We start from the raw sequence: 15,363 nt of genomic DNA on the forward strand, positions 1-15,363 counted from the left end.
AATGCTCCTCCCAAAAGGGTCCCATGGCTCTAGAGCCTCATCTGCTACATAACAACTTTCTTGTCCTAAGTATTAAGCCACGCGAAGCTCTGTAAACATTCCAGTCTTAGTCTTCTAATGTCAAAAATATTTTGACACTTAAAAAAAAAAAAATAAAAAAAAAAAAAGTTTCAAACAGTTACAGAGATTGATCAGTGGATTGCGTGGCTAAATGCGTGGGTCAGACATGGGGGATTAGCTCAAATGGTAGAGCGCTCGCTTAGCATGCGAGAGGTAGCGGGATCGATGCCCGCATCCTCCAAAAACTTTTTGACTTTTTCAAACATCTTTTTAGCTAATGCTCATGGCACTCTTAGCCAAGCCAAAGAGTTGCACACACCCAGCTTTGCCAATCCTTCGATAGCTCAGCTGGTAGAGCGGAGGACTGTAGTAGAACAATCGGCAATCCTTAGGTCGCTGGTTCGATTCCGGCTCGAAGGACATTTTTTTGGGGGGTATGTTTTCATTTGGGATGTTTCAAGCTGCTGAAACACACACACTTCCGCTGACCCCTACTCTTAACACTAGAAACACCCTTTCCAGAGAGGTCTCCCGTCAACATTGGGACTTTAAAACAGGCACAGAGACCAAGCTTTCAGTTGAGAGCACATCTAAGGCTTGCCAAAGAACCACCTTTAGCTGTGACGTGCAACCAAATCAAAAAGGGGACCTCGTCCCTGGGTGGGCTTGAACCACCAACCTTTCGGTTAACAGCAGAACGCGCTAACCGATTGCACCACAGAGACAACGGTGCTGCATGCTCGTGACTAGGCACAAGCGAAAACCCAAATGCTGGTCTCCAGGTGGACTTCAGCCCATAACAATCGGCTTTTAAGCTAAACTTGCTGAAACGGCAGAGACCGCCTTCCCACTAGCAGCTTGACAGGAACCAGAGGGTAGTTATGCTTCTCATCTCCTTTACAGACAGAAGCAGAGTGGCGCAGCGGAAGCGTGCTGGGCCCATAACCCAGAGGTCGATGGATCGAAACCATCCTCTGCTAAGCAATCAATTTTACTGTTTCCACCATTGTAATTGAGGCAAGTTCGTTTCTAGGCCAACGCATTGTTCCTCTTCTTTGGAGGTGTTTTAAGGTCTTTGTGAACGAATTTTGCTCTTCATGATAGCAGAAGTAGTCAGTCTAAGCCATACGAATCACAGACGTCACCGACATCACCGACATCACAGCTGTCAAAGAAGCGTTGGTGGTATAGTGGTAAGCATAGCTGCCTTCCAAGCAGTTGACCCGGGTTCGATTCCCGGCCAACGCATTTCTTTCAAGGTTTTGTCACCTGTCTCCTATGCTTGCTCTTTCATGGTAAAAAATTTTGCAGCTAGAAGCACCCTTTCAGCTCCTTACATTACAATGCTCCTCCCATTACAATGCTCCTCCCAAAAGGGTCCCATGGCTCTAGAGCCTCATCTGCTACATAACAACTTTCTTGTCCTAAGTATTAAGCCACGCGAAGCTCTGTAAACATTCCAGTCTTAGTCTTCTAATGTCAAAAATATTTTGACACTTAAAAAAAAAAAATAAAAAAAAATAAAAAGTTTCAAACAGTTACAGAGATTGATCAGTGGATTGCGTGGCTAAATGCGCGGGTCAGACATGGGGGATTAGCTCAAATGGTAGAGCGCTCGCTTAGCATGCGAGAGGTAGCGGGATCGATGCCCGCATCCTCCAAAAACTTTTTGACTTTTTCAAACATCTTTTTAGCTAATGCTCATGGCACTCTTAGCCAAGCCAAAGAGTTGCACACACCCAGCTTTGCCAATCCTTCGATAGCTCAGCTGGTAGAGCGGAGGACTGTAGTAGAACAATCGGCAATCCTTAGGTCGCTGGTTCGATTCCGGCTCGAAGGACATTTTTTTGGGGGGTATGTTTTCATTTGGGATGTTTCAAGCTGCTGAAACACACACACTTCCGCTGACCCCTACTCTTAACACTAGAAACACCCTTTCCAGAGAGGTCTCCCGTCAACATTGGGACTTTAAAACAGGCACAGAGACCAAGCTTTCAGTTGAGAGCACATCTAAGGCTCGCCAAAGAACCACCTTTAGCTGTGACGTGCAACCAAATCAAAAAGGGGACCTCGTCCCTGGGTGGGCTTGAACCATCAACCTTTCGGTTAACAGCCGAACGCGCTAACCGATTGCGCCACAGAGACAACGGTGCTGCATGCTCGTGACTAGGCACAAGCGAAAACCCAAATGCTGGTCTCCAGGTGGACTTCAGCCCATAACAATCGGCTTTTAAGCTAAACTTGCTGAAACGGCAGAGACCGCCTTCCCGCTAGCAGCTTGACAGGAACCAGAGGGTAGTTATGCTTCTCATCTCCTTTACAGACAGAAGCAGAGTGGCGCAGCGGAAGCGTGCTGGGCCCATAACCCAGAGGTCGATGGATCGAAACCATCCTCTGCTAAGCAATCAATTTTACTGTTTCCACCATTGTAATTGAGGCAAGTTCGTTTCTAGGCCAACGCATTGTTCCTCTTCTTTGGAGGTGTTTTAAGGTCTTTGTGAACGAATTTTGCTCTTCATGATAGCAGAAGTAGTCAGTCTAAGCCATGCGAATCACAGACGTCACCGACATCACCGACATCACAGCTGTCAAAGAAGCGTTGGTGGTATAGTGGTAAGCATAGCTGCCTTCCAAGCAGTTGACCCGGGTTCGATTCCCGGCCAACGCATTTCTTTCAAGGTTTTGTCACCTGTCTCCTATGCTTGCTCTTTCATGGTAAAAAATTTTGCAGCTAGAAGCACCCTTTCAGCTCCTTACATTACAATGCTCCTCCCATTACAATGCTCCTCCCAAAAGGGTCCCATGGCTCTAGAGCCTCATCTGCTACATAACAACTTTCTTGTCCTAAGTATTAAGCCACGCGAAGCTCTGTAAACATTCCAGTCTTAGTCTTCTAATGTCAAAAATATTTTGACACTTAAAAAAAAAAAATAAAAAAAATAAAAAAGTTTCAAACAGTTACAGAGATTGATCAGTGGATTGCGTGGCTAAATGCGTGGGTCAGACATGGGGGATTAGCTCAAATGGTAGAGCGCTCGCTTAGCATGCGAGAGGTAGCGGGATCGATGCCCGCATCCTCCAAAAACTTTTTGACTTTTTCAAACATCTTTTTAGCTAATGCTCATGGCACTCTTAGCCAAGCCAAAGAGTTGCACACACCCAGCTTTGCCAATCCTTCGATAGCTCAGCTGGTAGAGCGGAGGACTGTAGTAGAACAATCGGCAATCCTTAGGTCGCTGGTTCGATTCCGGCTCGAAGGACATTTTTTTGGGGGGTATGTTTTCATTTGGGATGTTTCAAGCTAATGAAACACACACACTTCCGCTGACCCCTACTCTTAACACTAGAAACACCCTTTCCAGAGAGGTCTCCCGTCAACATTGGGACTTTAAAACAGGCACAGAGACCAAGCTTTCAGTTGAGAGCACATCTAAGGCTCGCCAAAGAACCACCTTTAGCTGTGACGTGCAACCAAATCAAAAAGGGGACCTCGTCCCTGGGTGGGCTTGAACCACCAACCTTTCGGTTAACAGCCGAACGCGCTAACCGATTGCGCCACAGAGACAACGGTGCTGCATGCTCGTGACTAGGCACAAGCGAAAACCCAAATGCTGGTCTCCAGGTGGACTTCAGCCCATAACAATCGGCTTTTAAGCTAAACTTGCTGAAACGGCAGAGACCGCCTTCCCGCTAGCAGCTTGACAGGAACCAGAGGGTAGTTATGCTTCTCATCTCCTTTACAGACAGAAGCAGAGTGGCGCAGCGGAAGCGTGCTGGGCCCATAACCCAGAGGTCGATGGATCGAAACCATCCTCTGCTAAGCAATCAATTTTACTGTTTCCACCATTGTAATTGAGGCAAGTTCGTTTCTAGGCCAACGCATTGTTCCTCTTCTTTGGAGGTGTTTTAAGGTCTTTGTGAACGAATTTTGCTCTTCATGATAGCAGAAGTAGTCAGTCTAAGCCATGCGAATCACAGACGTCACCGACATCACCGACATCACAGCTGTCAAAGAAGCGTTGGTGGTATAGTGGTAAGCATAGCTGCCTTCCAAGCAGTTGACCCGGGTTCGATTCCCGGCCAACGCATTTCTTTCAAGGTTTTGTCACCTGTCTCCTATGCTTGCTCTTTCATGGTAAAAAATTTTGCAGCTAGAAGCACCCTTTCAGCTCCTTACATTACAATGCTCCTCCCATTACAATGCTCCTCCCAAAAGGGTCCCATGGCTCTAGAGCCTCATCTGCTACATAACAACTTTCTTGTCCTAAGTATTAAGCCACGCGAAGCTCTGTAAACATTCCAGTCTTAGTCTTCTAATGTCAAAAATATTTTGACACTTAAAAAAAAAAAAAAAAAAAAAAAAAAAAAAGTTTCAAACAGTTACAGAGATTGATCAGTGGATTGCGTGGCTAAATGCGTGGGTCAGACATGGGGGATTAGCTCAAATGGTAGAGCGCTCGCTTAGCATGCGAGAGGTAGCGGGTTTGATGCCCGCATCCTCCAAAAACTTTTTGACTTTTTCAAACATCTTTTTAGCTAATGCTCATGGCACTCTTAGCCAAGCCAAAGAGTTGCACACACCCAGCTTTGCCAATCCTTCGATAGCTCAGCTGGTAGAGCGGAGGACTGTAGTAGAACAATCGGCAATCCTTAGGTCGCTGGTTCGATTCCGGCTCGAAGGACATTTTTTTGGGGGGTATGTTTTCATTTGGGATGTTTCAAGCTGCTGAAACACACACACTTCCGCTGACCCCTACTCTTAACACTAGAAACACCCTTTCCAGAGAGGTCTCCCGTCAACATTGGGACTTTAAAACAGGCACAGAGACCAAGCTTTCAGTTGAGAGCACATCTAAGGCTCGCCAAAGAACCACCTTTAGCTGTGACGTGCAACCAAATCAAAAAGGGGACCTCGTCCCTGGGTGGGCTTGAACCACCAACCTTTCGGTTAACAGCCGAACGCGCTTACCGATTGCGCCACAGAGACAACGGTGCTGCATGCTCGTGACTAGGCACAAGCGAAAACCCAAATGCTGGTCTCCAGGTGGACTTCAGCCCATAACAATCGGCTTTTAAGCTAAACTTGCTGAAACGGCAGAGACCGCCTTCCCGCTAGCAGCTTGACAGGAACCAGAGGGTAGTTATGCTTCTCATCTCCTTTACAGACAGAAGCAGAGTGGCGCAGCGGAAGCGTGCTGGGCCCATAACCCAGAGGTCGATGGATCGAAACCATCCTCTGCTAAGCAATCAATTTTACTGTTTCCACCATTGTAATTGAGGCAAGTTCGTTTCTAGGCCAACGCATTGTTCCTCTTCTTTGGAGGTGTTTTAAGGTCTTTGTGAACGAATTTTGCTCTTCATGATAGCAGAAGTAGTCAGTCTAAGCCATGCGAATCACAGACGTCACCGACATCACCGACATCACAGCTGTCAAAGAAGCGTTGGTGGTATAGTGGTTTAGCCAAGCCAAAGAGTTGCACACACCCAGCTTTGCCAATCCTTCGATAGCTCAGCTGGTAGAGCGGAGGACTGTAGTAGAACAATCGGCAATCCTTAGGTCGCTGGTTCGATTCCGGCTCGAAGGACATTTTTTTGGGGGGTATGTTTTCATTTGGGATGTTTCAAGCTGCTGAAACACACACACTTCCGCTGACCCCTACTCTTAACACTAGAAACACCCTTTCCAGAGAGGTCTCCCGTCAACATTGGGACTTTAAAACAGGCACAGAGACCAAGCTTTCAGTTGAGAGCACATCTAAGGCTTGCCAAAGAACCACCTTTAGCTGTGACGTGCAACCAAATCAAAAATGGGACCTCGTCCCTGGGTGGGCTTGAACCACCAACCTTTCGGTTAACAGCAGAACGCGCTAACCGATTGCACCACAGAGACAACGGTGCTGCATGCTCGTGACTAGGCACAAGCGAAAACCCAAATGCTGGTCTCCAGGTGGACTTCAGCCCATAACAATCGGCTTTTAAGCTAAACTTGCTGAAACGGCAGAGACCGCCTTCCCACTAGCAGCTTGACAGGAACCAGAGGGTAGTTATGCTTCTCATCTCCTTTACAGACAGAAGCAGAGTGGCGCAGCGGAAGCGTGCTGGGCCCATAACCCAGAGGGCGATGGATCGAAACCATCCTCTGCTAAGCAATCAATTTTACTGTTTCCACCATTGTAATTGAGGCAAGTTCGTTTCTAGGCCAACGCATTGTTCCTCTTCTTTGGAGGTGTTTTAAGGTCTTTGTGAACGAATTTTGCTCTTCATGATAGCAGAAGTAGTCAGTCTAAGCCATGCGAATCACAGACGTCACCGACATCACCGACATCACAGCTGTCAAAGAAGCGTTGGTGGTATAGTGGTAAGCATAGCTGCCTTCCAAGCAGTTGACCCGGGTTCGATTCCCGGCCAACGCATTTCTTTCAAGGTTTTGTCACCTGTCTCCTATGCTTGCTCTTTCATGGTAAAAAATTTTGCAGCTAGAAGCACCCTTTCAGCTCCTTACATTACAATGCTCCTCACATTACAATGCTCCTCCCATTACAATGCTCCTCCCAAAAGGGTCCCATGGCTCTAGAGCCTCATCTGCTACATAACAACTTTCTTGTCCTAAGTATTAAGCCACGCGAAGCTCTGTAAACATCCCAGTCTTAGTCTTCTAATGTCAAAAATATTTTGACACTTAAAAAAAAAAAAAAAAAAAGTTTCAAACAGTTACAGAGATTGATCAGTGGATTGCGTGGCTAAATGCGTGGCTAAATGCGTGGGTCAGACATGGGGGATTAGCTCAAATGGTAGAGCGCTCGCTTAGCATGCGAGAGGTAGCGGGATCGATGCCCGCATCCTCCAAAAACTTTTTGACTTTTTCAAACATCTTTTTAGCTAATGCTCATGGCACTCTTAGCCAAGCCAAAGAGTTGCACACACCCAGCTTTGCCAATCCTTCGATAGCTCAGCTGGTAGAGCGGAGGACTGTAGTAGAACAATCGGCAATCCTTAGGTCGCTGGTTCGATTCCGGCTCGAAGGACATTTTTTTGGGGGGTATGTTTTCATTTGGGATGTTTCAAGCTGCTGAAACACACACACTTCCGCTGACCCCTACTCTTAACACTAGAAACACCCTTTCCAGAGAGGTCTCCCATCAACATTGGGACTTTAAAACAGGCACAGAGACCAAGCTTTCAGTTGAGAGCACATCTAAGGCTCGCCAAAGAACCACCTTTAGCTGTGACGTGCAACCAAATCAAAAAGGGGACCTCGTCCCTGGGTGGGCTTGAACCACCAACCTTTTGGTTAACAGCCGAACGCGCTAACCGATTGCGCCACAGAGACAACGGTGCTGCATGCTCGTGACTAGGCACAAGCGAAAACCCAAATGCTGGTCTCCAGGTGGACTTCTGCCCATAACAATCGGCTTTTAAGCTAAACTTGCTGAAACGGCAGAGACCGCCTTCCCGCTAGCAGCTTGACAGGAACCAGAGGGTAGTTCTGCTTCTCATCTCCTTTACAGACAGAAGCAGAGTGGCGCAGCGGAAGCGTGCTGGGCCCATAACCCAGAGGTCGATGGATCGAAACCATCCTCTGCTAAGCAATCAATTTTACTGTTTCCACCATTGTAATTGAGGCAAGTTCGTTTCTAGGCCAACGCATTGTTCCTCTTCTTTGGAGGTGTTTTAAGGTCTTTGTGAACGAATTTTGCTCTTCATGATAGCAGAAGTAGTCAGTCTAAGCCATGCGAATCACAGACGTCACCGACATCACCGACATCACCGACATCACAGCTGTCAAAGAAGCGTTGGTGGTATAGTGGTAAGCGTAGCTGCCTTCCAAGCAGTTGACCCGGGTTCGATTCCCGGCCAACGCATTTCTTTCAAGGTTTTGTCACCTGTCTCCTATGCTTGCTCTTTCATGGTAAAAAATTTTGCAGCTAGAAGCACCCTTTCAGCTCCTTACATTACAATGCTCCTCCCATTACAATGCTCCTCCCAAAAGGGTCCCATGGCTCTAGAGCCTCATCTGCTACATAACAACTTTCTTGTCCTAAGTATTAAGCCACGCGAAGCTCTGTAAACATCCCAGTCTTAGTCTTCTAATGTCAAAAATATTTTGACACTTAAAAAAAAAAAAAAAAAAAAAATTTCAAACAGTTACAGAGATTGATCAGTGGATTGCGTGGCTAAATGCGTGGGTCAGACATGGGGGATTAGCTCAAATGGTAGAGCGCTCGCTTAGCATGCGAGAGGTAGCGGGATCGATGCCTGCATCCTCCAAAAACTTTTTGACTTTTTCAAACATCTTTTTAGCTAATGCTCATGGCACTCTTAGCCAAGCCAAAGAGTTGCACACACCCAGCTTTGCCAATCCTTCGATAGCTCAGCTGGTAGAGCGGAGGACTGTAGTAGAACAATCGGCAATCCTTAGGTCGCTGGTTCGATTCCGGCTCGAAGGACATTTTTTTGGGGGGTATGTTTTCATTTGGGATGTTTCAAGCTGCTGAAACACACACACTTCCGCTGACCCCTACTCTTAACACTAGAAACACCCTTTCCAGAGAGGTCTCCCGTCAACATTGGGACTTTAAAACAGGCACAGAGACCAAGCTTTCAGTTGAGAGCACATCTAAGGCTTGCCAAAGAACCACCTTTAGCTGTGACGTGCAACCAAATCAAAAAGGGGACCTCGTCCCTGGGTGGGCTTGAACCACCAACCTTTCGGTTAACAGCAGAACGCGCTAACCGATTGCGCCACAGAGACAACGGTGCTGCATGCTCGTGACTAGGCACAAGCGAAAACCCAAATGCTGGTCTCCAGGTGGACTTCAGCCCATAACAATCGGCTTTTAAGCTAAACTTGCTGAAACGGCAGAGACCGCCTTCCCACTAGCAGCTTGACAGGAACCAGAGGGTAGTTATGCTTCTCATCTCCTTTACAGACAGAAGCAGAGTGGCGCAGCGGAAGCGTGCTGGGCCCATAACCCAGAGGTCGATGGATCGAAACCATCCTCTGCTAAGCAATCAATTTTACTGTTTCCACCATTGTAATTGAGGCAAGTTCGTTTCTAGGCCAACGCATTGTTCCTCTTCTTTGGAGGTGTTTTAAGGTCTTTGTGAACGAATTTTGCTCTTCATGATAGCAGAAGTAGTCAGTCTAAGCCATGCGAATCACAGACGTCACCGACATCACCGACATCACAGCTGTCAAAGAAGCGTTGGTGGTATAGTGGTTTAGCCAAGCCAAAGAGTTGCACACACCCAGCTTTGCCAATCCTTCGATAGCTCAGCTGGTAGAGCGGAGGACTGTAGTAGAACAATCGGCAATCCTTAGGTCGCTGGTTCGATTCCGGCTCGAAGGACATTTTTTTGGGGGGTATGTTTTCATTTGGGATGTTTCAAGCTGCTGAAACACACACACTTCCGCTGACCCCTACTCTTAACACTAGAAACACCCTTTCCAGAGAGGTCTCCCGTCAACATTGGGACTTTAAAACAGGCACAGAGACCAAGCTTTCAGTTGAGAGCACATCTAAGGCTCGCCAAAGAACCACCTTTAGCTGTGACGTGCAACCAAATCAAAAAGGGGACCTCGTCCCTGGGTGGGCTTGAACCACCAACCTTTCGGTTAACAGCCGAACGCGCTTACCGATTGCGCCACAGAGACAACGGTGCTGCATGCTCGTGACTAGGCACAAGCGAAAACCCAAATGCTGGTCTCCAGGTGGACTTCAGCCCATAACAATCGGCTTTTAAGCTAAACTTGCTGAAACGGCAGAGACCGCCTTCCCGCTAGCAGCTTGACAGGAACCAGAGGGTAGTTATGCTTCTCATCTCCTTTACAGACAGAAGCAGAGTGGCGCAGCGGAAGCGTGCTGGGCCCATAACCCAGAGGTCGATGGATCGAAACCATCCTCTGCTAAGCAATCAATTTTACTGTTTCCACCATTGTAATTGAGGCAAGTTCGTTTCTAGGCCAACGCATTGTTCCTCTTCTTTGGAGGTGTTTTAAGGTCTTTGTGAACGAATTTTGCTCTTCATGATAGCAGAAGTAGTCAGTCTAAGCCATGCGAATCACAGACGTCACCGACATCACCGACATCACAGCTGTCAAAGAAGCGTTGGTGGTATAGTGGTTTAGCCAAGCCAAAGAGTTGCACACACCCAGCTTTGCCAATCCTTCGATAGCTCAGCTGGTAGAGCGGAGGACTGTAGTAGAACAATCGGCAATCCTTAGGTCGCTGGTTCGATTCCGGCTCGAAGGACATTTTTTTGGGGGGTATGTTTTCATTTGGGATGTTTCAAGCTGCTGAAACACACACACTTCCGCTGACCCCTACTCTTAACACTAGAAACACCCTTTCCAGAGAGGTCTCCCGTCAACATTGGGACTTTAAAACAGGCACAGAGACCAAGCTTTCAGTTGAGAGCACATCTAAGGCTTGCCAAAGAACCACCTTTAGCTGTGACGTGCAACCAAATCAAAAATGGGACCTCGTCCCTGGGTGGGCTTGAACCACCAACCTTTCGGTTAACAGCCGAACGCGCTAACCGATTGCGCCACAGAGACAACGGTGCTGCATGCTCGTGACTAGGCACAAGCGAAAACCCAAATGCTGGTCTCCAGGTGGACTTCAGCCCATAACAATCGGCTTTTAAGCTAAACTTGCTGAAACGGCAGAGACCGCCTTCCCACTAGCAGCTTGACAGGAACCAGAGGGTAGTTATGCTTCTCATCTCCTTTACAGACAGAAGCAGAGTGGCGCAGCGGAAGCGTGCTGGGCCCATAACCCAGAGGGCGATGGATCGAAACCATCCTCTGCTAAGCAATCAATTTTACTGTTTCCACCATTGTAATTGAGGCAAGTTCGTTTCTAGGCCAACGCATTGTTCCTCTTCTTTGGAGGTGTTTTAAGGTCTTTGTGAACGAATTTTGCTCTTCATGATAGCAGAAGTAGTCAGTCTAAGCCATGCGAATCACAGACGTCACCGACATCACCGACATCACAGCTGTCAAAGAAGCGTTGGTGGTATAGTGGTAAGCATAGCTGCCTTCCAAGCAGTTGACCCGGGTTCGATTCCCGGCCAACGCATTTCTTTCAAGGTTTTGTCACCTGTCTCCTATGCTTGCTCTTTCATGGTAAAAAATTTTGCAGCTAGAAGCACCCTTTCAGCTCCTTACATTACAATGCTCCTCACATTACAATGCTCCTCCCATTACAATGCTCCTCCCAAAAGGGTCCCATGGCTCTAGAGCCTCATCTGCTACATAACAACTTTCTTGTCCTAAGTATTAAGCCACGCGAAGCTCTGTAAACATCCCAGTCTTAGTCTTCTAATGTCAAAAATATTTTGACACTTAAAAAAAAAAAAAAAAAAAGTTTCAAACAGTTACAGAGATTGATCAGTGGATTGCGTGGCTAAATGCGTGGCTAAATGCGTGGGTCAGACATGGGGGATTAGCTCAAATGGTAGAGCGCTCGCTTAGCATGCGAGAGGTAGCGGGATCGATGCCCGCATCCTCCAAAAACTTTTTGACTTTTTCAAACATCTTTTTAGCTAATGCTCATGGCACTCTTAGCCAAGCCAAAGAGTTGCACACACCCAGCTTTGCCAATCCTTCGATAGCTCAGCTGGTAGAGCGGAGGACTGTAGTAGAACAATCGGCAATCCTTAGGTCGCTGGTTCGATTCCGGCTCGAAGGACATTTTTTTGGGGGGTATGTTTTCATTTGGGATGTTTCAAGCTGCTGAAACACACACACTTCCGCTGACCCCTACTCTTAACACTAGAAACACCCTTTCCAGAGAGGTCTCCCATCAACATTGGGACTTTAAAACAGGCACAGAGACCAAGCTTTCAGTTGAGAGCACATCTAAGGCTCGCCAAAGAACCACCTTTAGCTGTGACGTGCAACCAAATCAAAAAGGGGACCTCGTCCCTGGGTGGGCTTGAACCACCAACCTTTTGGTTAACAGCCGAACGCGCTAACCGATTGCGCCACAGAGACAACGGTGCTGCATGCTCGTGACTAGGCACAAGCGAAAACCCAAATGCTGGTCTCCAGGTGGACTTCTGCCCATAACAATCGGCTTTTAAGCTAAACTTGCTGAAACGGCAGAGACCGCCTTCCCGCTAGCAGCTTGACAGGAACCAGAGGGTAGTTCTGCTTCTCATCTCCTTTACAGACAGAAGCAGAGTGGCGCAGCGGAAGCGTGCTGGGCCCATAACCCAGAGGTCGATGGATCGAAACCATCCTCTGCTAAGCAATCAATTTTACTGTTTCCACCATTGTAATTGAGGCAAGTTCGTTTCTAGGCCAACGCATTGTTCCTCTTCTTTGGAGGTGTTTTAAGGTCTTTGTGAACGAATTTTGCTCTTCATGATAGCAGAAGTAGTCAGTCTAAGCCATGCGAATCACAGACGTCACCGACATCACCGACATCACAGCTGTCAAAGAAGCGTTGGTGGTATAGTGGTAAGCGTAGCTGCCTTCCAAGCAGTTGACCCGGGTTCGATTCCCGGCCAACGCATTTCTTTCAAGGTTTTGTCACCTGTCTCCTATGCTTGCTCTTTCATGGTAAAAAATTTTGCAGCTAGAAGCACCCTTTCAGCTCCTTACATTACAATGCTCCTCCCATTACAATGCTCCTCCCAAAAGGGTCCCATGGCTCTAGAGCCTCATCTGCTACATAACAACTTTCTTGTCCTAAGTATTAAGCCACGCGAAGCTCTGTAAACATCCCAGTCTTAGTCTTCTAATGTCAAAAATATTTTGACACTTAAAAAAAAAAAAAAAAAAAAAATTTCAAACAGTTACAGAGATTGATCAGTGGATTGCGTGGCTAAATGCGTGGGTCAGACATGGGGGATTAGCTCAAATGGTAGAGCGCTCGCTTAGCATGCGAGAGGTAGCGGGATCGATGCCTGCATCCTCCAAAAACTTTTTGACTTTTTCAAACATCTTTTTAGCTAATGCTCATGGCACTCTTAGCCAAGCCAAAGAGTTGCACACACCCAGCTTTGCCAATCCTTCGATAGCTCAGCTGGTAGAGCGGAGGACTGTAGTAGAACAATCGGCAATCCTTAGGTCGCTGGTTCGATTCCGGCTCGAAGGACATTTTTTTGGGGGGTATGTTTTCATTTGGGATGTTTCAAGCTGCTGAAACACACACACTTCCGCTGACCCCTACTCTTAACACTAGAAACACCCTTTCCAGAGAGGTCTCCCGTCAACATTGGGACTTTAAAACAGGCACAGAGACCAAGCTTTCAGTTGAGAGCACATCTAAGGCTTGCCAAAGAACCACCTTTAGCTGTGACGTGCAACCAAATCAAAAAGGGGACCTCGTCCCTGGGTGGGCTTGAACCACCAACCTTTCGGTTAACAGCAGAACGCGCTAACCGATTGCGCCACAGAGACAACGGTGCTGCATGCTCGTGACTAGGCACAAGCGAAAACCCAAATGCTGGTCTCCAGGTGGACTTCAGCCCATAACAATCGGCTTTTAAGCTAAACTTGCTGAAACGGCAGAGACCGCCTTCCCACTAGCAGCTTGACAGGAACCAGAGGGTAGTTATGCTTCTCATCTCCTTTACAGACAGAAGCAGAGTGGCGCAGCGGAAGCGTGCTGGGCCCATAACCCAGAGGTCGATGGATCGAAACCATCCTCTGCTAAGCAATCAATTTTACTGTTTCCACCATTGTAATTGAGGCAAGTTCGTTTCTAGGCCAACGCATTGTTCCTCTTCTTTGGAGGTGTTTTAAGGTCTTTGTGAACGAATTTTGCTCTTCATGATAGCAGAAGTAGTCAGTCTAAGCCATGCGAATCACAGACGTCACCGACATCACCGACATCACAGCTGTCAAAGAAGCGTTGGTGGTATAGTGGTTTAGCCAAGCCAAAGAGTTGCACACACCCAGCTTTGCCAATCCTTCGATAGCTCAGCTGGTAGAGCGGAGGACTGTAGTAGAACAATCGGCAATCCTTAGGTCGCTGGTTCGATTCCGGCTCGAAGGACATTTTTTTGGGGGGTATGTTTTCATTTGGGATGTTTCAAGCTGCTGAAACACACACACTTCCGCTGACCCCTACTCTTAACACTAGAAACACCCTTTCCAGAGAGGTCTCCCGTCAACATTGGGACTTTAAAACAGGCACAGAGACCAAGCTTTCAGTTGAGAGCACATCTAAGGCTCGCCAAAGAACCACCTTTAGCTGTGACGTGCAACCAAATCAAAAAGGGGACCTCGTCCCTGGGTGGGCTTGAACCACCAACCTTTCGGTTAACAGCAGAACGCGCTAACCGATTGCACCACAGAGACAACGGTGCTGCATGTTCGTGACTAGGCACAAGCGAAAACCCAAATGCTGGTCTCCAGGTGGACTTCAGCCCATAACAATCGGCTTTTAAGCTAAACTTGCTGAAACGGCAGAGACCGCCTTCCCACTAGCAGCTTGACAGGAACCAGAGGGTAGTTATGCTTCTCATCTCCTTTACAGACAGAAGCAGAGTGGCGCAGCGGAAGCGTGCTGGGCCCATAACCCAGAGGTCGATGGATCGAAACCATCCTCTGCTAAGCAATCAATTTTACTGTTTCCACCATTGTAATTGAGGCAAGTTCGTTTCTAGGCCAACGCATTGTTCCTCTTCTTTGGAGGTGTTTTAAGGTCTTTGTGAACGAATTTTGCTCTTCATGATAGCAGAAGTAGTCAGTCTAAGCCATGCGAATCACAGACGTCACCGACATCACCGACATCACAGCTGTCAAAGAAGCGTTGGTGGTATAGTGGTAAGCATAGCTGCCTTCCAAGCAGTTGACCCGGGTTCGATTCCCGGCCAACGCATTTCTTTCAAGGTTTTGTCACCTGTCTCCTATGCTTGCTCTTTCATGGTAAAAAATTTTGCAGCTAGAAGCACCCTTTCAGCTCCTTACATTACAATGCTCCTCCCATTACAATGCTCCTCCCAAAAGGGTCCCATGGCTCTAGAGCCTCATCTGCTACATAACAACTTTCTTGTCCTAAGTATTAAGCCACGCGAAGCTCTGTAAACATCCCAGTCTTAGTCTTCTAATGTCAAAAATATTTTGACACTTAAAAAAAAAAAAAAAAAAAAAATTTCAAACAGTTACAGAGATTGATCAGTGGATTGCGTGGCTAAATGCGTGGGTCAGACATGGGGGATTAGCTCAAATGGTAGAGCGCTCGCTTAGCATGCGAGAGGTAGCGGGATCGATGCCTGCATCCTCCAAAAACTTTTTGACTTTTTCAAACATCTTTTTAGCTAATGCTCATGGCACTCTTAGCCAAG

General features: G+C 47.3%; 30 non-coding genes across 30 annotated transcripts; 26 read left to right on the forward strand and 4 right to left on the reverse strand.

Moving 5' to 3' along the window:
* Positions 1–228: 228 nt before the first annotated feature.
* On the forward strand, positions 229–301 carry TRNAA-AGC (transfer RNA alanine (anticodon AGC)). The gene has a single exon. It is a non-coding gene; the product is annotated as a tRNA-Ala (tRNA).
* A 92-nt stretch (positions 302–393) lies between these two features.
* Positions 394–480, forward strand: TRNAY-GUA (transfer RNA tyrosine (anticodon GUA)). Its single transcript is given in 2 exon segments — positions 394–430; positions 445–480. It is a non-coding gene; the product is annotated as a tRNA-Tyr (tRNA).
* A 756-nt stretch (positions 481–1,236) lies between these two features.
* On the forward strand, positions 1,237–1,308 carry TRNAG-UCC (transfer RNA glycine (anticodon UCC)). The gene has a single exon. It is a non-coding gene; the product is annotated as a tRNA-Gly (tRNA).
* A 340-nt stretch (positions 1,309–1,648) lies between these two features.
* TRNAA-AGC (transfer RNA alanine (anticodon AGC)) lies at positions 1,649–1,721 on the forward strand. Its single transcript has one exon. It is a non-coding gene; the product is annotated as a tRNA-Ala (tRNA).
* Positions 1,722–1,813: 92 nt separating this feature from the next.
* Positions 1,814–1,900, forward strand: TRNAY-GUA (transfer RNA tyrosine (anticodon GUA)). The gene is given in 2 exon segments: positions 1,814–1,850; positions 1,865–1,900. It is a non-coding gene; the product is annotated as a tRNA-Tyr (tRNA).
* A 756-nt stretch (positions 1,901–2,656) lies between these two features.
* On the forward strand, positions 2,657–2,728 carry TRNAG-UCC (transfer RNA glycine (anticodon UCC)). The gene has a single exon. It is a non-coding gene; the product is annotated as a tRNA-Gly (tRNA).
* A 340-nt stretch (positions 2,729–3,068) lies between these two features.
* Positions 3,069–3,141, forward strand: TRNAA-AGC (transfer RNA alanine (anticodon AGC)). The gene has a single exon. It is a non-coding gene; the product is annotated as a tRNA-Ala (tRNA).
* Positions 3,142–3,233: 92 nt separating this feature from the next.
* On the forward strand, positions 3,234–3,320 carry TRNAY-GUA (transfer RNA tyrosine (anticodon GUA)). Its single transcript is given in 2 exon segments — positions 3,234–3,270; positions 3,285–3,320. It is a non-coding gene; the product is annotated as a tRNA-Tyr (tRNA).
* Positions 3,321–3,551: 231 nt separating this feature from the next.
* On the reverse strand, positions 3,552–3,625 carry TRNAN-GUU (transfer RNA asparagine (anticodon GUU)). Its single transcript has one exon. It is a non-coding gene; the product is annotated as a tRNA-Asn (tRNA).
* A 451-nt stretch (positions 3,626–4,076) lies between these two features.
* TRNAG-UCC (transfer RNA glycine (anticodon UCC)) lies at positions 4,077–4,148 on the forward strand. The gene has a single exon. It is a non-coding gene; the product is annotated as a tRNA-Gly (tRNA).
* Positions 4,149–4,490: 342 nt separating this feature from the next.
* On the forward strand, positions 4,491–4,563 carry TRNAA-AGC (transfer RNA alanine (anticodon AGC)). Its single transcript has one exon. It is a non-coding gene; the product is annotated as a tRNA-Ala (tRNA).
* Positions 4,564–4,655: 92 nt separating this feature from the next.
* Positions 4,656–4,742, forward strand: TRNAY-GUA (transfer RNA tyrosine (anticodon GUA)). Its single transcript is given in 2 exon segments — positions 4,656–4,692; positions 4,707–4,742. It is a non-coding gene; the product is annotated as a tRNA-Tyr (tRNA).
* A 231-nt stretch (positions 4,743–4,973) lies between these two features.
* Positions 4,974–5,047, reverse strand: TRNAN-GUU (transfer RNA asparagine (anticodon GUU)). Its single transcript has one exon. It is a non-coding gene; the product is annotated as a tRNA-Asn (tRNA).
* Positions 5,048–5,558: 511 nt separating this feature from the next.
* TRNAY-GUA (transfer RNA tyrosine (anticodon GUA)) lies at positions 5,559–5,645 on the forward strand. Its single transcript is given in 2 exon segments — positions 5,559–5,595; positions 5,610–5,645. It is a non-coding gene; the product is annotated as a tRNA-Tyr (tRNA).
* Positions 5,646–6,401: 756 nt separating this feature from the next.
* On the forward strand, positions 6,402–6,473 carry TRNAG-UCC (transfer RNA glycine (anticodon UCC)). Its single transcript has one exon. It is a non-coding gene; the product is annotated as a tRNA-Gly (tRNA).
* A 360-nt stretch (positions 6,474–6,833) lies between these two features.
* Positions 6,834–6,906, forward strand: TRNAA-AGC (transfer RNA alanine (anticodon AGC)). Its single transcript has one exon. It is a non-coding gene; the product is annotated as a tRNA-Ala (tRNA).
* Positions 6,907–6,998: 92 nt separating this feature from the next.
* TRNAY-GUA (transfer RNA tyrosine (anticodon GUA)) lies at positions 6,999–7,085 on the forward strand. The gene is given in 2 exon segments: positions 6,999–7,035; positions 7,050–7,085. It is a non-coding gene; the product is annotated as a tRNA-Tyr (tRNA).
* A 765-nt stretch (positions 7,086–7,850) lies between these two features.
* TRNAG-UCC (transfer RNA glycine (anticodon UCC)) lies at positions 7,851–7,922 on the forward strand. The gene has a single exon. It is a non-coding gene; the product is annotated as a tRNA-Gly (tRNA).
* Positions 7,923–8,420: 498 nt separating this feature from the next.
* Positions 8,421–8,507, forward strand: TRNAY-GUA (transfer RNA tyrosine (anticodon GUA)). The gene is given in 2 exon segments: positions 8,421–8,457; positions 8,472–8,507. It is a non-coding gene; the product is annotated as a tRNA-Tyr (tRNA).
* Positions 8,508–9,323: 816 nt separating this feature from the next.
* On the forward strand, positions 9,324–9,410 carry TRNAY-GUA (transfer RNA tyrosine (anticodon GUA)). Its single transcript is given in 2 exon segments — positions 9,324–9,360; positions 9,375–9,410. It is a non-coding gene; the product is annotated as a tRNA-Tyr (tRNA).
* A 231-nt stretch (positions 9,411–9,641) lies between these two features.
* On the reverse strand, positions 9,642–9,715 carry TRNAN-GUU (transfer RNA asparagine (anticodon GUU)). The gene has a single exon. It is a non-coding gene; the product is annotated as a tRNA-Asn (tRNA).
* A 511-nt stretch (positions 9,716–10,226) lies between these two features.
* Positions 10,227–10,313, forward strand: TRNAY-GUA (transfer RNA tyrosine (anticodon GUA)). Its single transcript is given in 2 exon segments — positions 10,227–10,263; positions 10,278–10,313. It is a non-coding gene; the product is annotated as a tRNA-Tyr (tRNA).
* A 231-nt stretch (positions 10,314–10,544) lies between these two features.
* TRNAN-GUU (transfer RNA asparagine (anticodon GUU)) lies at positions 10,545–10,618 on the reverse strand. Its single transcript has one exon. It is a non-coding gene; the product is annotated as a tRNA-Asn (tRNA).
* A 451-nt stretch (positions 10,619–11,069) lies between these two features.
* On the forward strand, positions 11,070–11,141 carry TRNAG-UCC (transfer RNA glycine (anticodon UCC)). The gene has a single exon. It is a non-coding gene; the product is annotated as a tRNA-Gly (tRNA).
* Positions 11,142–11,501: 360 nt separating this feature from the next.
* Positions 11,502–11,574, forward strand: TRNAA-AGC (transfer RNA alanine (anticodon AGC)). The gene has a single exon. It is a non-coding gene; the product is annotated as a tRNA-Ala (tRNA).
* Positions 11,575–11,666: 92 nt separating this feature from the next.
* On the forward strand, positions 11,667–11,753 carry TRNAY-GUA (transfer RNA tyrosine (anticodon GUA)). Its single transcript is given in 2 exon segments — positions 11,667–11,703; positions 11,718–11,753. It is a non-coding gene; the product is annotated as a tRNA-Tyr (tRNA).
* A 756-nt stretch (positions 11,754–12,509) lies between these two features.
* On the forward strand, positions 12,510–12,581 carry TRNAG-UCC (transfer RNA glycine (anticodon UCC)). The gene has a single exon. It is a non-coding gene; the product is annotated as a tRNA-Gly (tRNA).
* A 498-nt stretch (positions 12,582–13,079) lies between these two features.
* On the forward strand, positions 13,080–13,166 carry TRNAY-GUA (transfer RNA tyrosine (anticodon GUA)). The gene is given in 2 exon segments: positions 13,080–13,116; positions 13,131–13,166. It is a non-coding gene; the product is annotated as a tRNA-Tyr (tRNA).
* Positions 13,167–13,982: 816 nt separating this feature from the next.
* TRNAY-GUA (transfer RNA tyrosine (anticodon GUA)) lies at positions 13,983–14,069 on the forward strand. Its single transcript is given in 2 exon segments — positions 13,983–14,019; positions 14,034–14,069. It is a non-coding gene; the product is annotated as a tRNA-Tyr (tRNA).
* A 756-nt stretch (positions 14,070–14,825) lies between these two features.
* TRNAG-UCC (transfer RNA glycine (anticodon UCC)) lies at positions 14,826–14,897 on the forward strand. Its single transcript has one exon. It is a non-coding gene; the product is annotated as a tRNA-Gly (tRNA).
* The last annotated feature ends 466 nt before the right edge of the window (positions 14,898–15,363 follow it).

Source organism: Hyla sarda, chromosome 3 (genome assembly GCF_029499605.1).
Source record: "Hyla sarda isolate aHylSar1 chromosome 3, aHylSar1.hap1, whole genome shotgun sequence".
NCBI lineage: Eukaryota > Metazoa > Chordata > Amphibia > Anura > Hylidae > Hyla > Hyla sarda.